This window comes from Jaculus jaculus, chromosome 1 (assembly GCF_020740685.1).
Source record: "Jaculus jaculus isolate mJacJac1 chromosome 1, mJacJac1.mat.Y.cur, whole genome shotgun sequence".
NCBI lineage: Eukaryota > Metazoa > Chordata > Mammalia > Rodentia > Dipodidae > Jaculus > Jaculus jaculus.
The window spans coordinates 153,506,635-153,522,678 of NC_059102.1; the positions used below are offsets into that span (position 1 = coordinate 153,506,635).

A 16,044-nucleotide genomic window follows, 5' to 3' on the forward strand; every position below is an offset into this window, starting at 1 on the left:
CATGTCTGGCTCTCATATTTTTACCTTTTTGTTTTGTTTTGTTTTTTCTTTTTCTTTCTTTCTTTCTTTTTTTTTTTTTTTTTTTTTTTTTTGGTTTTTCAAGGTAGGGTCTTACTCTAGTCCAGGCTGACCTGGAATTCACTATGTAGTCTCAGGGTGGCCTCGAACTCATGGTAATCCTCCTACCTCTACCTCCCGAGTGCTGGGACTAAAGGCGTGTGCCATTGTTTTTTCGAAATAGGGTCTCACTCTAGCCCGGACTGACTTGGAATTCACTCTGTTTCTCAAGGTGGTCTTGAACTCATAGCAATCCTCCTACCTCTGCCTCCCAAGTGCTAGGATTAAATGTGTATGCTACCACACCCGGCTATTTTTAAGATAGAGTCTCACTCTGTAGCCTAGACTGCCTTTGAACTCACTTTGCAGTCCAGGCTGACTTAGAATTTCTCAGCAATCCTCTTGCCTCAGCCTCCTAAATGCTGGGATTACAAGCATTACCCACCATTTACTTTTTGTTTCGTTTTAATTTTTTATTTGTTTATTTGAGAGAAAGAGGCAGAAGGAGACAGAGAGAATGGACATGCCAGGGCCTCTAGCCACTGCAAACGAATTCCAGACATATATGCCACCGTGTGCATCTATCTTACATGGGTACTGAGGAGTTAGACATGGGTCCTTAGGCTTCACAGGCATCATGTGCATCTGGCTTATGTGGGATCTGGAGAATCGAACATGGGTCCTTAGGCTTTGCAGGCAAGCACCTTAACCACTAAACCATCCCTTTTTTTGTTTTGTTGAGTTAGGATTTTGCTCTAGCCTTGGCTGGCCTGGAATTCACTCGTAGTCTCAGGGTGGCCTCAAACTCACAGCTATCCTCTTACTTCAGCCTCCCAAGTGCTAGTGTGCCCAATCTTTCTCCCTCTACCTCCCTCTTAGCATTCAAGGAAATAAATAAATAAATAAAATATTTTTTAAAAATAAGGTGAGCAGAAAACCTTCTCCCTATAGCCCAGCCAAATGAAAGCTGGAAAATGCTGTACTGTATGCTGTCTTATGGGAAACAGAAGTCATCAGTGGTGAAAACAGTGGACACTGGAAACCTCAAGTTTGGCCAGACAGGCCAAATAACTGAACGGGTGCAATAGTGGTGTGTCTGCTCTGGAGGAAACCAACTGCTCTCTAACTGGACTGAAGGCCACTCTATGAGAGGGAATATGAGCCTGGTACTGAAAACCTAATCAAAAGTTTATGGCAGGGGAGGTCATAAGCCTTAGAAGTATAAAGCCTGCTCTTGTCTGGATAAATGCATATATTACTCTCACTAAATTGTCCTAAAAGCAGTACACATAATGTTCATACTCATATATTAATGCTACTCTCACTTCTGGTTAGAGAAGCTTCTCTTTTCAGATGGCGATGACCACTGGGATGACCCAAAAGGCAACATAGTGCTGAGAAGACAGGATGGAGGAGTGTCCAGCACCGAAACATCTCACACCCTCCCAGGCTCAGGGTCCATTGTGGCATAAAGAATGTAAGAGCCAAAGGAAGGGTACCACTCCTTACATACCCTCATAGTAGGAGAAAAAGATGATGACATCAGATTAAAAGAGAAACTAATGGAGAGAGGGAGGGGATATGACGGTGAGCAGAGTTTTGAAGGGGAAAGTGGGGAAGGGGAGGGGAGGAGAGGGAAATACCATGGTTTGTTGTCTGTAAGTATAGAAGTTATCAATAAAAATATATATGTATATATATTTAAAAATAAATAAGTAAATTAAAAAAGACATACAAATATGAAGCAGGTATGTGAAAAAATGTTGAACTATTCATTAGTGAAATACAAAGTGAATCCATAATGACATGTCTTTTCAAAAAAATACGGTGAAGAACCGTTGAGGGAGACACTTGATATTGACCTCTGGCCTCCACATGCACATGCAGAAACATATACTCACACATACAAACACATCCAGTACTTCTTTTGCACACACAAGGAGCTGGGTTGGAAGAGCTGGGTGTGCAGCCCTGTGCTGTAATCCCAGAACTCTTGGGAGGCAGAAGTGTGGGAGGAATGACAGAAGGTAGTTAGGGGGCTTGAAGCCAGCCAGGGCCACATGGTGAGAAACTGTCCAAAAGCAAACAGAACTCCTTTGGGGCTGGAGAGAGATGGCTCAGCAGTTAAAGGCACTTGCTTGTAAAGCCAGCAATTCCTCACTGCCCACATAAACCAGATGCACAAGGTGGCACATGTGTCTAGAGTTCCTTTGCAGTGGCAAGAGGACCTTTCGCGCCCATCTTTCTTTCCCTCTTTCTCTTTCTTTGCTTATAAATAAATTAACTGATTTAAAAAAAAATAATAAGTCTTGCCAGGTATAGTGACACACACATTTAATCCCAGCACGCGGGAGGCAGAGGTAGGAGGATAGCCATGAATTCGAGGCCACCCTGAGTCTACATAGTGAATTCCAGGTCAGGGCTGGAGGAACGGCTTAGCAGCCTGGGTTAGAGTGAAACCCTACCTCGAAAAACCAAGACAGAAAGAAAGAAAGAAAGAAAGAAAGAAAGAAAGGAAGTCTCTTTCTGGATCTTTTCAGGTGTGTGCATCACCTCTTTCTTTTCTCCTCTAGATCCCCCTTTCTCTGGTTGCGCGAACCTCCTTTCTTCTTTCTCTCTTCTCTCTCTTGACTCCTTTTTCTTTTCTTTTTTTTCGAGGTAGGGTCTCACTCTGGCCCAGGCTGACCTGGAGTTCACTATGGAGTCTCAGGATGGCCTCGAACTCTCAGCGATCCTCCTACCTCTGCCTCCCTGAGTGCTGGGATTAAAGGTGTGCACCACCATGCTCAGTTTGACTCCCCTTTCCCTCTCCCTTGTTACAATAAAATCTTACATCCAAAGCCGGGCATGGTGGCGCACACCTTTAATCCCAGCACTCAGGGAGGCAGAGGTAGGAGGATCGCTGAGAGTTCGAGGCCATCCTGAGACTCCATAGTGAACTCCAGGTCAGCCTGGGCCAGAGTGAGACCCTACCTCGAAAAAAAAAACACAAAAACTTACATCCAAAAAAGAAGAGGAGGAGGAGGAGGAGGAGAAGAAAGCACCAGCACTGGAGAGGTGCATTTGTCAGCACTGGTGAGCCAGGGCCAGCACAGCAGGGTCACTGAAGCATGCAGTTTGTACTGGAGTCCATTCATGAGCTGCCCGGCCTGTGGTCTCAGACAGTGTAAATGGCATGGGTCCGGGCTGGAGAGATGGCTTAGCGGTTAAGCGCTTGCCTGTGAAGCCTAAGGACCCTGGTTCGAGGCTCGGTTCCCCAGGTCCCACGTTAGCCAGATGCACAAGGGGGCGCACGCGTCTGGAGTTCGTTTGCAGTGGCTGGAAGCCCTGGCGCGCCATTTCTCAATCATTCTCTCTGTCTCTTTCTCTCTCTCTGTCACTCTCAAATAAATTAATAAAAAATGAACAACAACAACAAAAAATTTTAAATGGCACGGGTCCACTAGTAGAGCATTAAGTGCCACAGCCCTGAAGCTCCTCTGTAGAACACTGTATTCACGCTTCAGGCTCCTGAACTTCTCACTGGCTCTAGTAGTTTTGTCTTCTCCAGAGCGTGCGAGTTGGAAACATGCAGTGTAGAGCCACTCTGGCTTCTTCCACTCAGCGATAAGCATCTACGTATCCTGCAGGTCTTTTCATAGTTCATTTCTTTTTAGTGCCCAGAAACATCCAACCGTCTGCGTGGACCAGTGTGTTTATCCACTCAACGACTGAAGGACATCTGGGTTACATCTGGGTTGTTTCCAAGTTTGAGTCATCACGAGTAAAGCTGCTATAAACGTGTGTGTGCGTGCGTGTGTGTGTGTGTGTGCACGCATGCTATATATGGGGACACGGCTCAAGGGTAGAGTGCCCTTCTCAAAACAAACAAACAAACAAAACCGGGCTGGAGAGATGGCTTAGCGGTTAAGGCGCTTGCCTGCAAAGCCAAAGGACCCAGGTTCAATTCCCCAGGATCCACGTAAGCCAGATGCACAAGGTGGCACGTGCATCTGGAATTCGTTTGCAGCGGCTGGAGGCCATGGTGCACCCAATCTCTCTCTCTCTCTGCCTCTTTCTCTGTGTCAGATAAATAAATAAAAATTAAAAGAAATAGACCCATAGCAGTGACATTAATGTCCACTTCTGAGGAAATAAAAAGTGAGAAGACAGGAGGCTGGTGGGGAGTGGCCCAGGAGAACAGTGGAGGACAGGCGGCGCTGCTCTACCAGACGGGCGTCCTGATGCACACAAGGACAGACGAGCGAAGACGGCAACGGCCCCCACCGCCCAGCAGAGATCACCAGACACGGAGATCAGAGGAGAAGGGTGTCAGGATCAATTCACACTCATTCTTCTGCCAACGTGCATGGGAGACCAGGGAAAAAGAATAAATATGTTTCTTTCTTAAAAAAAAAAAAAACAAAAAAAAAACTTTTTTGTTGTTTTTCTTTTTTTATTAAGTTATTATTTTTATTGACAACTTCCATAATTGTAGACAATATCCCATGGTAATGCTCTCCTTTCCCTCACTTTACCCTTTGGACCTCCACTCTCCATCATATCCCCTCCCCCTCTCAATCAGCCTTTCTTTTATTTTGATGTCATGATCTTTTCCTCCTGTCATGATGGTCTGGTGTAGGTAATGTCAAGCGCTATGAGATCATGGATATTCAGGCCATTTTGTGCCTGGAGGAGCACGTTGTAAGGAGTCCTACCCTTCCTTTGGCTCTTACATTATTTCCGGCCACCCTGAGCCTTGGAAGATGTGATAGAGATATTGCAGCGCTGAGCATTCCTGTCACTTCTCAGCACCATGTCTCTCTTTTTTTTTTTTTTTTTTTTTTTTTTCAAGGTAGGGTCTCACTCTAGCCCAGGCTGACCTGGAATTCACTGTGGAGTCTCAGGGTGGCCTTGAACTCACGGCGATCCTCCTATCTCTGCCTCCCGAGTACTGGGATTAAAGGCGTGCGCCACCACGCCCAGCTCCATGTTTCTTTTTTGTTGTTATTGCTTGTTTGTTTTCAAGGCAGGGTCTCATACTAGACCAAATGAACTCACAATGATCCCCCGACTTCTGCCTCCCAAGTGCTGGGATTAAAGGTGTGCACCACCACATCTGGAAGAATTTGGACCTTTTTTTTTTTTTTGGTTTTGTCAAGGCAAGGTCTTGTTCTAGCCTAAGGATGACCTGGAACTCACTCTGTAGTCCCAGGCTGGCCTGAAACTCACAGTGATTTGGCCACCCAAGTGCTGGGATTAATGGTGTGTATCATCACACCTGCTAGACTTTTTTTTTCTTTTTGAGGCAAGCCCAACAAACTGGCCTTTAAAAAAATTATATATATCTAATATAATATATATGTAATATATAAATATAAATAATATATATATTACTTATAATATATATATTATTTATTTTATTTGAGAGAGAGAGAGGGAGAGGGGGAGAGGGAGAGAGAAAGAATGGACATGCCAGGACCTCCAACCACTGCAAACAAACTCCAGATGCATGTGTCACCTTGTGCATCTGGCTTACGTGGGTCCTGGAGAAGTGAACCTGGGTCCTTTGGCTTTGCGGGCAAATGTCTTAACCACTAAGCCATCTCTCCAGCCCTGCCCTTTTAATGCAAGAGAGAGAGAGAGAGAGAGAGAAAGAATTGGTGTGTTAGGGCCCCTAGCCACTGTAATCAAACTCCAGAACATGTGCACCGCTTGGTGTACATATGCGACCTTGTGTGTGTGTGTCACCTTGTCTGTCTGGCTTACATGGGATCTGGAGAGTCAAACATGGGTCCTTGGGCTTCACAGGAAAGCACCTTAACTGCTAATCCATCTCTCCAGGCCAAGAATTTGTTGTTGTTGTTTTTCACAATAGGGTTTCACTCTAGCCCAGGCTAACCTGGAATTCACTATGGAATCTCAGGGTGACTTCAAACTCACAACAAGCCTTCTCAGCCTCCCTAGTGCTGGGATTAAAGGTATGTGCCACTGTGCCTGGCTCCATGATTTGCTTTTTTTTAAAATATTTTTTGTTCATTTTTATTTATTTATTTGAGAGTGACAGAGAGAGAGAGAGGGAGAGAGACACAGATAGAGAGAGAATGAGCGCGCCAGGGCTTCCAGCCACTGCAAACGAACTCCAGATGCGTGCCCCCCTTGTGCATCTGGCTAACGTGGGTCCTGGGGAATCGAGCCTTGAACCGGGGTCCTTAGGCTTCACAGGTAAGCGCTTAACTGCTAAGCCATCTCTCCAGCCTGGATTTACCACTTTATATCCCGCTTTACATAGTTGCTGGGGAGATGAACCCAGACCGGCAAGCTTTGCAAGCAAGGGCCTTTAACCATTGAAGCATCTCATCTCTCCAACCCCGAGACTTGGATTTATGTCAAACTGGGCATGGTGGCTCACATAATCCCAGCACTTGGGAGGCCAAGGTAGGAGCATTACCTTGAGTTTGAGCACAGCCTAAACTTCATAGTGAAACCCTGTATCAAGAAAAAAGGGAACTTTGACTGATAGCACTTAAGTAAAAGAGCCAAGGAGGGCCAGATTGGGGGAGGGGGTGTAGAAAAAGGTGGAGGCTGGAGAGATGGATCAATGGTTAAAGGAACTTGCTTGCAAAGCCTGCCAGTCTGGGTTCAACTCCTCAGTACCCACATAAAACCAGATGCACAAAGTGGCACAGTTGCAGTTCCTTTGCAGAGGAATGAGGACCAGGAACACCCATGTTCTCAAATAAATAAATAAATAAATAAATAAATAAATAAATAAATAAATAAATAAGGCTTGGATTTTAAGCTTCTGGATACCATACCACTGGATGCTCCTGACAGGCAGCCTCAGTTCCTGAGAGAACTGAGGTATAATTGAAGTGCTTCCATTTCCATGTGGCCTTTTTTTCCCGAGGCAGGGTCTCACTCTAGCCCAGGCTGACCTGGAATTCACTATGGCGTCTCAGGGTGGCCTTGAACTCAAGGTGATCCTCCTACCTCTGCATCCCGGGTGCTGGGATTAAAGGTGTGTGCCACTATGGCCAGCCCATGTGGCCTTTTGCAACACTTGATAGGACAGTCCTATGTGGGCACTAGACTCTGGGGCTCGTTAAGGATGGAGACTGGAGGTTCAGGTCTGTACACCAGACCCACCCATGGGAGGCAGTGGGGAAGCCAACAAGTAACTCAACATCCAGTTTCCCAGGGGCAGAATGAAGACATGGAGAAATAAAACAGGCCTCTTAGGAAAACCTTAAGAAAGAGCAGGGGAGGGTCAGAGAGATGGCTTAGCAGTTAATGCGTTTGCCTGCAAAGCCAAAGGACCCACATAAGTCAGAAACACAAGGTGGCACATGCCTCTGGAGTTAATTTGCAATGGCTAGAGGCCCTGGCACACTCAGTCTTTCACTCATTCTCTCTCTCTAAAATAAATAAATAAATAATTTTTTAAAACAATAAAAAAAAGAACAGGTGGGTCAGGTCTGGTGGTGCATGCCTTTAATCACAGCACTCAGGAAGCAGAGGTAGGAGGATCTCTGAGTTTGAAGTTAGCCTAAGACTATAATAGTGAATTCCAGGTCAGCCTGAGGTAGAGCAAGACTCTGCCTGGATAAACAAACAAAAAATAAAAAGAGAGAAAGGGAGAGAGAAGAAGTGGGGGACCCAGTGGATAAGGTGTGAGAACCTGGGTTCTGATCCCAAGCAACCACATGAGGCCGGGTGGATGAAGTGACCTGTCCAATGCTAGCGCTTGGGAGGCCGAGGCAGGGCGTCTCTGGGGCAAGCTGGCTAGTTAGAATAGCTGAATCTGAAAGCTGTGGGTTCAAGTGAGAGACCCTGCCTGAATAAATAAGGTGGAAAGCGATAGAGAAAGACACCCGATGTCAGCCTCTGGCCTCTACATACTTGTGCACATGCACATGAACATGCATACACATATGTATAACAGAGAGGGGGGAGAAGGCTAGGTGGCCAGACATGGTAATATACACCTGTAATCAGAGACAGAGACAGAAGGATTGCTGCCAGTTCATAACCAGGCTGCACTACAGGTGGAGAGCCTTTTTCAAAAATAAAAATTAAAAGCCGGGCATGGTTTTGGCGCACGCCTTTAATCCCAGCACTCGGGAAGCAGAGGTAGGAGGATTGCCTGAGTTTAAGGCCACCCTGAGATGACAGAGTTAATTCCAGGTCAGCCTGGACCAGAGTGAGACCCTACCTCGAAAAACCAAAAATAAAATAAAATAAAATAATAAAAATAAAAATTAAACCCAGCACTCGGGAGGCAGACGTAGGAGGATTGCTGAGAGTTCGAGGCCACCCTGAGACTACATAGTGAATTCCAGGTCAGCCTGAGCTAGCATGAGACCCTACCTCAGAAAGCAAAATAAATAAATAAATAAAAATAAAAATTGGATAAAGCCGGACATAGTGGAACACACCTTTAACCCCAGAACTCAGAAGGCAGAGGTAGGAGTATTGCCATGAATTTGAGGCAAACCTGAGACTACATAGTAAATTTCAGGTCAGTCTGGGCAAAACCTAGAAAACCAAAGCCTCAAAAAAACAAAAAAAGAGCTTTTTCAGGGCTGGTGTGTATGGGCACTCAGAATGGTCCAGCGTTTGACATACTGACACACTGACATAGGCTTTCCTACAACACAGCCTCTAACAAAACTAGGCTGTCCTGAACCCCTGGTAATAGAATCGTTTACCTGTACACCAAGAAGGTCGGGAAAGCACCAAAGTCAGCATGCGGCGTGTGCCCAGGCCAACTTCGCGGGGTTCGTTCTGTGAGACCCAAAGTCCTTATGAGATTGTCCAAAACAAAAAAACATGTCAGCTGGGCCTATGGTGGCTCTGTGTGTGCTAAGTGTGTCCATGACAGGATAAAATGAGCTGTCCTTATTGAGGAGTAGAAAATCATCATGAAGGTGTTGAAGGCACAGGCACAGAGTCAGAAAGCTAAATGAATATGAAGCTTTTTTAAATAATAAAAACCAAGGTTTGTTCTGTGGCTTTACGCTTAAGAAAAAAAAAGGGGGCTGGAGAGATGGCTTAGCAGGTAAGGCGTTTGCCTGCAAAGCCAAAGGGTCCTCAGTTTGATTCCCCAAGATCCACGTAAGCCAGATGCACAAGGTGGCACATGCATCTAGAGTTTGTTTGCAGTGGCTGGAGGCCCTGGTGTACCCAGTCTCTCTCTTTCCAGCCTTTTCCCTCTCAAATAAACAAATAAAAAACAAAACACTTAAAAATAAAGTAAAATAAAATAAACATTAGAAAATAAGGGCTAGAGAGATTGCTTAGTGGTTAGGACACTTGCTTGTGAAGTTAAAGAACTCATGTTTTAATCTCCAGGTCCCATGTAAGCAAGATGCAGTGACACAAGAGTGCAATGTTGCACATGTGCACAAGGGGGCGCACGTGTCTGGAATTTATTTGCAGTGGGTATGGGCCCGGGGAATGCACATACTCTCTCTTGCTCTGGCTCTCTGCCTCTCTCAAATAATTTTTAAAAAGCATAAAATGAAATGAAATATAATAGGGAGCTGGGCATGGTGGCACATTACTTTAATTCCTGCACTCAGGGGGCTGGAGAGATTGCTCAGTGGTTAAGGCGCTTGCCTATAAAGCCCAATGATCTGGGTTAGATTCCCCAATACCCAACATAAGGCCAAATGCACAAAGTAGAGCATGAATCTGAAGTCCATTTGCAGTGCCTAGAAGCTCTGGTGCTCCCATTCTCTATCTGCCTACTTCTCTAGTTCTCAAATAAATAAATACAATATTTTTAAAAAAATTATTTAAAAATTGGGCTGGACAGATGGTTTAGCGGTTAAGCGCTTGCCTGTGAAGCCTAAGAACCCCGGTTTGAGGTTCGATTTCCCAGGACCCACGTTAGTCAGATGCACAAGGGGGCGCACACATCTGGAGTTCGTTTGCAGCGGCTGGAAGCCCTGACGCGCCCATTCTCCCTCTATCTGCCTCTTTCTGTGTCACTCTCAAATAAATATGAACAAAAAAATTTTTTAAAACTATTTAAAAATAAACATAAAATATTTTAAAATTTTTTTTCTCAATTTTTATTAACATTTTCCGTGATTATAAAAAATATCCCATGATAGGATTGCAGTGAGTTCGAGGCCACCCTGAGACTTCATAGTGAATTCCAGGTCAGCCTGAGGTAGACTGAGACCCTACCTCAAAAAAAAAAAAAAAAGGGCTGGAGAGAAGGCCACCCTGAGACTACATAGTGAATGCCAGGTCAGCCTGAGCTAGAGGGAGACCCTGCCTCAAAAAACCATAAATAAATAAATAAATGTTAGGGATTTTGTGGATTTATCCTTTTGGAACCAATTCAGCTTGGTTGCTATTCCCCTCAGTTCAAGACCTTCTCTTCTCTATTTTATTCTCTCTAAACTTATAATAAATCTTTTTGTTTGTTTGTTTGTTTTTTAAGGTAGGGCCTTGCTGTAGCCCAGGCTGACCTGGGATTCACCATGTAGTCTCAGGGTGGCCTTGAACTCACAGTGATGTTCCTGCCTCTGCCTCCTGAATGCTGGGATTAAAGGAGTGCATCACCACACCTGGATTAAATCTTTAAAAAACATTTTTTTTCTGATTTGTTTTTATTTATTTATTTGAGACAGAGAGAGGGATATATATATAGAGAGAATGGGAGAGAGTGGGTGCGCCAGGGCCTCTAGCCACTGCAAACAAACTCCAGACGCATTTGCCACCATGTGTATCTGGTTTATGTGGGACCTGGAAAACTGAACCTGGGTCCTTAGGTTTTGCAGGCTAGTGCCTTAACCGCTAAACCATCTCTCCAGCCCCTATTTTATTTTATTTTATTTTATTTTATTTTATTTTATTTTTTAATTATAAAGATTTAAGGGCTGGCAGAAAGCCAAGTGCCACATGTTCTCCCTCATATGTGGATCCTAGCTACAGATGATTGGGCTTCTGTGTGAGAAGGAAAATAATTAGTAGCAGAGGCCAGTAAGTTAAAAAGGAGATATAAAGGGAAGAGAAAGGAAAGGAGGAGGGTACTTAATAGGTTGGTATTGTATATATGTAAGTACAATGATTGAGATGGGGAGGTAATATGATGGAGAATGGAATTTCAAAGGGGAAAGTGGGGGAGGGAGGGTATTACCATGGGATATATATTTTTTAATTTTTGTTTATTTTTATTTATTTATTTGACAGTGACAGACAGAGAAAGAAAGAGGCAGAGAGTGAGAGAGAGAGAGAGAGAATGGGCGTGCCAGGGCTTCCAGCCACTGCAAACGAACTCCAGACACGTGCGCCCCCTTGTGTATCTGGCTAATGTGGGTCCTGGAGAACTGAGCCTCGAACCGGGGTCCTTAGGCTTCACAGGCAAGCACTTAACCGCTAAACCATCTCTCCAGCCCACCATGGGATATTTTTTATAATCATGGAAAATGTTAATAAAAGCTAAATATAAAAATAAATAAAAATAAAATAACAACAAGAAAAAGATTTAAGGGCTGGAGAGATGGCTTAGCGGTTAAGGCACTAGCCTGCAAAGCCTAAGGACACATGTTCTACTCCCCAGGTCCCGCATAAGGCAGACAAACAAGGTGGTGGCAAGCACGCAAGATTGCACATGGATACAAGGGGGCTGTTGCAGTCCGGTTTGCATTGCTGGTAGAAATCACCCAACAAGAGTAGCTTCTGGGAAAAAGAGATTTATTTTGGCTTACAGGCTCGAGGGGAAGCTCCACGATGGCAGGGGAAAACGATGGCATGAGCAGAGGGTGGACATCACCCCCTGGCCAACGTAAGGTGGACCACAGCAACAGGAGAGTGTGCCAAACACTGGCAAGGGGAAACTGGCTATAAAGCCTATAAGCCCGTCCCCAACAATACACTCCCTCCAGGAGGCATTAATTCCAAAATACCCATCAGCTGGGAACCTAGCATTCAAACCACCACAGGGCCGCACACATCTGGAGTTCAATTGCAGTGGCTGGAGGCCTTGGCGTGACAGTTCTTTGTCTCTCTCTCACATTCCTTGTCTTTTGCTCTCTCATAAAGAAAGAGGGGGCTGGAGAGATGGCTTAGCAATTGTGGTGGCTTGATTCAGGTGTCCCCCATAAACTTAGGTGTTCTGGATTCTAGGTTTCCCAGCTAATGGCAACTGGAAATTAAAGCCTCCTGGAGGCAGTGTATTGTTGGGGGTGGGCTTATGGGTGTTACAGCCAATTTCCCCTTGCCAGTGTTTGGCACACTCTCCTGTTGCTATTGTCCATCTTATGTTGGCCAGGGGTGATGTCCACCCTCTGCTCATGCCATCATTTTCTCTGCCATCATGGAACTTCCCCCTCAAATGTGTAAGCCAAAATAATAAACCTCTTTTTTTTCCACAAACTGCTCTTGGTTGGATGATTTTTACCAGCAATGCAAACCTGACTGCAACAAAGGTGTTTGCCTATGAAGCCTAAGAACTCACGTTTGAATCTCTAAGCCCCATGTAGTCAGCCGCACAGTGATGTAAGCAAGAAATGTCACAGAGGTGCACAACAGGATGCACATACCTGGAGTTTGTTCACAGTGGCTGAAGGTGTGCCCATTCTCTAGTCTCCCCCCCAACTTTCTCTCTCTCAAAAATAAATGAATATGGGCTGGAGAGATGGCTTAGCGGTTAAGCGCTTGCCTGTGAAGCCTAAGGACCCCGGTTCGAGGCTCGGTTCCCCAGGTCCCACATTAACCAGATGCACAAGGGGGCGCACGTGTCTGGAGTTCGTTTGCAGTGGCTGGAAGCTCTGGCGTGCCCATCTCTCTCTCTCCCTCTATCTGTCTTTCTCTCTGTCTGTCGCTCTCAAATAAATAAAAAAAATTAAAAAAAATATTTTAAAAAATAAATGAATAAATAAATTAAAAAAGAATGAAAGAGGGGCTGGACAAATGGCTCAGTGGTTAAGGGGTTTCCCTGCAAAGCTAAACAACCCAGGTTCAATTTCCCAGTACCCACATAAAGCCAGATTCACAAAGTGATGCATGCATCTGGAGTATGTTTGCAGAGGCTTAGAGGCCCTGTTGTGCCCTTTTTTTTTTTCTATGTCCCTTCTATCTCTCTCTCCTTGCAAATAAATAAATAAAAATAGCGTGTTTTTTTTTTTTAAGAGCTAGAGAGATGGCTTAGCAGTTAAGGCATTTTCCTGCAAATCCAAAGTACCCAGGTTCTACTCCCCAGGACCCACGTAAGCCAGATGTACAAGGAAGCACGTGCATCTGGAGTCCATTTGCAGTGGCTGGAGGTCCTGGCGCATGCATTCTCTCTCTCTCTCTCTCTAACTGCTAATTTTTGTATCTCTCTCTCAAATAAATAAATAAAATAGTTTAAAAATAGTTTTTTTTTTTGTTTTAAAAGAATGAAAGGGCTGGCTAGTAGTTGATTGTCCTTGTGAGCTGTGTTTATAATGTCCTTGACCCTTTCTTCCTTTTTCTCTTCCTTTTTCCCTTCTTCTTTGCCTTCTTCCCTTCTCTCCAGTCACAGATAGCCCAGACTAGCTTTCACCTCCTGATCTTCCTGTTTCCACCTCCCAAGTGCTGGAATTACAGGTGTGCACCACCACACCCAGCTCTCAGCTGCCTTTTCTGCATCAATTGAGATGATCATGTGGGATTGTTCTTCATTCCATTAATGTGGTGCATTATACTGAGTGTCATCTGCTGAATCAGCCTTGCATTCCTGTGGTAAATCCTGCTTGATAAGTAATCCTTTAAAAAAATGCCCTGGGATTTGCTGGCTTTTTACTGATTTTTAAAAAATATTTTACTTATTTATTTATTTATGAATGAGAAAGAAAAAGAGAAAGAGAATGGGCCCACTAGGGTCTATAGCCACTGCTAACGAACTCCAGATGCCTGCGCCACCTTGTGCATTTGGCTTACATGGATACTAAGGAATCAAACCTGGATCCTTTGGCTTTGCTAGCAAGTGCCTTAACTGTAAACCATCACTCCAGCCCTACTGAGAATTTTTACATCTAGATTCAAAATGGGCATTGTGGCTGGAGACATGGCTTTGTGGTAAAGGCACTTGCCTGTGAAACCTAAGGATCTAGGTTCAATTCCCCAGGACCTACATGAGCCAGATGCACAAGGTGGCACATGTGTCTTGAATTTGTTAGCAGTGGCTAGAGGCCTTAGTGGGCCCATTCTCTCTCTCTCTCTGTCTTTCTCTCCCCTCTCTGTCTCTTTCTCTCTCTTTCAAATAAATAAGTATAAAATATTCAAAACAGGTATTGTTTTGGATTTCCATTTTTCTTTTTGTCTTTTTGAGGTAGGGTTTTACTGTAGGCCAGGCTGACCTGTAATTTACTATGTAGTCTCAGGGTGGCCTCAAACCCAAGGCAATCTTCCTACCTCTGTCTCCTGAGTGCTGGGATTAAAGGCGTGTGCCACAACGCCTGGTTTTGCTGTTGAATTTTGAATTTTTTTTTTGAAAGGTCTCACTCTAGCCCAGGCTGACCTGGAGTTCACTATGTAGTCTCAGGGCGGCCTTGAACTCACGGCAATCCTCCTACCTCTGCCTCCCAAATGCTGGGATTAAAGGTGTGCCCCATCATGCCCAGCATTGAGAGCTTTTTATTTTTTATTTTCATTGTTTAAAGGCTTTGCATTATAATCATTATATATATAGTACACTTGCTGGACATAACTTTTATTTATTTTTTTGAGGTAGGATTTTGCTGTAGCCCAGACTGACCTGGAACTCACTCTGTAGCCCCAAGCTGGCCTTGAATTCATGGAGATCTTCCTACCTCAGCTTCAGTGCTGGGATTAAAAATGAGTGCCACTGCTCCAGGTTATGAATCAAGTCTCTCTCATATATATATAAAATATATATATATATATATATATATATATATATATATATATATATATATATATATATATATATATATATATATATATTTAGGAGAGAGAAAGAGACCAAGAGAGAGAATGGGCACTCCAGAGCCTCCAGCCACAGCAAAGGAACTCCAGATGCATGCGCCACCTTGTGCATCTGGTTTATGTGGGTTCTGAAGAATCAAACCTGGGTCCTTTGGCTTTGCAAGCAAGTGCCTTAACCACCAAGCCATTCCACCAGCCCTGTTCTTCTTTTTAAAAAATAATTAAGCTGGGCATGGTGACACACACCTTTAATCCCAGCACTTGGGAGGCAGAGGTAGGAGGATCACCTTGAGTTCGAGGCCACCCTGAGACTACATAGTAAAATCTAGGTCAGTCAGCCTTGACAAAAGTGAAACTCTACCTTGAAAAACAAAACATAAAAATAAAAATAAAAATTGATTTATGCATCTGTGTGACAGAGTAGGGAGAGATAAGGTCTGCTCCTCTTGAAAATTAATTCCTGTATGGCTTTACCTAGGAGGCTGGGGAATTGAACCCCGGGCCAGCAAGTTTTGCAAGCAAGCATCTTCAACCTCTGAGCCATCTTCCCAGCCTTTGGGTTATGCTCATTTTTAAATTTATTTATTTATTTATTTACTTACTTATGATCAGAGAGAGATAGAAGAGACAGATCGAGAGAATGGGTAAGGTCTTCAGCCACTGCAAATGGATTCCAGAAGCATGTGACACTTTGTGTATCTGGCTTTACACGGGTACTGGGGAATTAATTTCACTCTGGTCCTTGGGGTTTGCAAGGAAGCACCTGAACTGCTGAGCCATCTCTCCGGCCTTGTTCTCCGGACATGTTCTTTTTTTTTAAAAAAATTGTTTTTGTCAATTTTTATTTATTTGGGAGCGACAGACAGAGAAGGAGACAGAGAGAGAGAGAAAATGGGCACGCTAGGGCTTCCAGCCACTGCAGACGAATTCCAGATGCGTGCGCCCCCTTGTGCATCTGGCTAATGTGGGTCCTGGGGAATTGAGCCTCGAACTGGGGTCCTTAGGCTTCACAGGCAAGCGCTTGACCGCTAAGCCATCTCTCCAGCCTTGTTCTCCAGACATGTTCTTAATGTGTCTAAA

At 44.4% G+C, this 16,044-nt stretch overlaps 1 pseudogene; it reads left to right on the plus strand.

The window, feature by feature from the left end:
- Window positions 1-8,643: 8,643 nt before the first annotated feature.
- On the plus strand, window positions 8,644-9,032 carry LOC123457712 (annotated as a pseudogene).
- The last annotated feature ends 7,012 nt before the right edge of the window (window positions 9,033-16,044 follow it).